A 3,058-nucleotide genomic window follows, 5' to 3' on the forward strand; every position below is an offset into this window, starting at 1 on the left:
CCCATCATCCCCCACCCTCCGTGCACCCCCACCCTTGACCCTTCACCCCCCTCATCCCACCCCCACCTTCCCCACACACACAAGGGGAGGGGAGGGGTGGGATGAGGGGGGTGAAGGGTCTTTGGCAGGGGTGCACCTCCCCGTTCCCTCCTTTATTCTCTTTTTGTAATTAAGAATTAAATAATTGAAAACAAAACAAATATATATAAATATTGAAAACATTAAAATCTTTATATTATTAAAACATTTTTCTTGAGGTATACATTCAACTTCTCCCCAGCATAAGTCATCAATTTCTTCCCAGCACAAGTCAAAGGTTGGTTCAGCAGATGTCTTCAGGTTTTGAATCTCTTTCTATTAAAGACAAGAGGGGAGAGATATTTATTTCATATTTATGTTCCATGTCAAAGCGTCTTGAAAAGCGCTATACAAAATAAATGTATTATTATTATTATTATTAATATAGGGTCGGATGCCCTTCCTGACACCAACCCTGAATCACCTCTTACGATGCGCAGGGATATGGTGTACCTATTATAAACGGTGAACCACACACACGTACACACATGCTTACCTCGAAAAAATCCAGCTTAGCGTCCAGATCGTCGAGATGAAAATTAAGGATATCACAGGATGACAGGAAATAACCATTCCTATGGAGTCCAAAATCGTCCCACTCCAAGCTTTGGTCTTCGAGGCTGCAAACAAAATAAGGAGAAATTACTATGCTGAAGTAAGCTTGACAAAACATCACACACACGCACACACACACACATACACACACACACACATACACACATACACACACACACACACATGCATAGATACATACACACAAGAACACACACATACACACACACACACATACACACACACACACACACACACAATCTCATTTTTTCATTTCTGTTCCTCACAATTCGATCTCTCTATTTTAATCACAGACACACATGCACACACATACACATACACACACACACATGCACACACACATGCACACACCTCTCGTTTTTTATTTTCTATCATACCTTTCACGTGAATTTTCTAAGAACGGTGAAACATTGAATTCATTCTGAGCCCACCATCTCGGAGGTAGGTTATTCAAACCCGTATTCAGTTCGTTGTGGAACTCTTGAGAAACAACTTGAAATTCTGCCAGGATATTTACAATATTTGAATTGCTGCAATGAATAGGAAAAATAAATTATTAGTTGTATAATTAATCACATACAAAGCTCTCATTAACAGTGTTTAATACCAAATGAACTTACCAATGTCCTGGCGAGTATTCTTCATCAGAGGAAAGACTGGAATAAGACAAGCTCATCTTCGTTCACAATGTTTAAATGTCCCATTCGGAGACCTCTCTTTTTATAATGAACAAAATGTATTTCGGGGAACTGAAGTGCTTGTCAGCTTTTGGAAACTGAGGGCGTGTGTTTGTGAAAAACAGGAAACAAGACAAAGAGAATTCCTTGGAAGTTATCCAAGTGAAACAACGTCATTTCTCAACAGTGAGCTATTAATTAGAAAAGGTTCGAGTGGTATATAAATGGAAAACAAAATGAATGTAAAAAATATCAAATAAGTATAATTGAAAAGGCAACTGGTAAAAAAGTTCACAAAACAAATAAGAGAATTAATTTAAATACCGGTGAGTTGGATGAGACGGTGAGGAGAGTTGTAGGAGAATTAAATTATTTCCCACGCATAAACAAATATTTGTAGGGTCGTTGTTTGAGTGGGTTATATTCACCAGATGATATTAAGAGTAAAAGGTTAAAAGGTCCATAAGGTCAGAAGGATCACAGGTGTTTAAGTGGTCTAATGAATAAGGATAGCATGTCAAAAGGTTAGAAGGTTCGTAAAGAAAAGGGTGAGAGAAATATAGGTGTTTAGGGTCAATGAGGGAGGGAAAGAATTAATATGGAAGTGAATGGGTCAAAGATTAATCTGCCAGATGATATGTAGAAGAAGGATGATAGGTCTATAAGAGAAAACAAATATTTGTAGTGTTTGAGTGGTCTAATGAACAACATTAAGGATAGGTACTACAGACAAAAGGTTCATAAAGATGAGGGTGGGAGAAATAGAGGTGTTTATGATTTTTGAAAAAGACAAGGGGGTAAATGACATTAGATAGGGATTTCCCATGTTAAACGGAGGTGTCCCAGAAGCAACATTATTACACTACTAACACAAGTGCGAAAAGTGGTTTTTCCACACTAATACAAGTGCAAAAGTGGTTTCCTGCACCAACACAAGTGCGAAAAGTGGTTTTTCAACACTAACACAAGGGCGAAAAGTGGTTTTTCAACAATATCACAAGTGCAAAAAGTGTTTTTTCCACACTAATACAAGTGCAAAAGTGGTTTCCTGCACCAACACAAGTGCGAAAAGTGGTTTTTCAACACTAACACAAGTGCGAAAAATGGTTTTTCAACACTAACACAAGTGCAAAAAGTGTTTTTTCCACACTAATACAAGTGCAAAAGTGATTTCCTGCACCAACACAAGTGCGAAAAGTGGTTTTTCAACACTAACACAAGTGCGAAAAGTGGTTTTTCAACACTAACACAAGTGCGAAAAGTGGTTTTTCAACACTAACACAAGTGCGAAAAGTGTTTTTTCCACACTAATACAAGTGCAAAAGTGGTTTCCTGCACCAACACAAGTGCGAAAAGTGGTTTTACAACACTAACACAAGTGCAAAAAGTGGCGTTTCAACACTAACACAAGTGCGAAAAGTGGTTTTTCCACACTAATACAAGTGCAAAAGTGGTTTCCTGCACCAACACAAGTGCGAAAAGTGTTTTTTCAACACTAACACAAGTGCGAAAAGTGGTTTTTCAACACTAACACAAGTGCGAAAAGTGGTTTTTCAACACTAACACAAGTGCGAAAAGTGTTTTTTCCACACTAATACAAGTGCAAAAGTGGTTTCCTGCACCAACACAAGTGCGAAAAGTGGTTTTTCAACACTAACACAAGTGCGAAAAGTGGTTTTTCAACACTAACACAAGTGCGAAAAGTGTTTTTTCCACACTAATACAAGTGC

General features: G+C 38.1%; 1 long non-coding RNA gene across 1 annotated transcript; it reads right to left on the reverse strand.

Annotated features, from left to right (window-relative positions):
• Positions 1-250: 250 nt before the first annotated feature.
• Positions 251-1,319, reverse strand: LOC144888985 (uncharacterized). Its single transcript, XR_013621516.1, has 4 exons — positions 1,272-1,319; positions 1,029-1,181; positions 575-698; positions 251-354 (listed from the first exon to the last, which is right to left on the reverse strand). It is a non-coding gene; the product is annotated as an uncharacterized LOC144888985 (long non-coding RNA).
• Positions 1,320-3,058: the final 1,739 nt, after the last annotated feature.

This window comes from Myxine glutinosa, unplaced genomic scaffold, assembly GCF_964187855.1.
Source record: "Myxine glutinosa unplaced genomic scaffold, kmMyxGlut1.1 SCAFFOLD_455, whole genome shotgun sequence".
In the NCBI taxonomy this organism is placed as follows: domain Eukaryota; kingdom Metazoa; phylum Chordata; class Myxini; order Myxiniformes; family Myxinidae; genus Myxine; species Myxine glutinosa.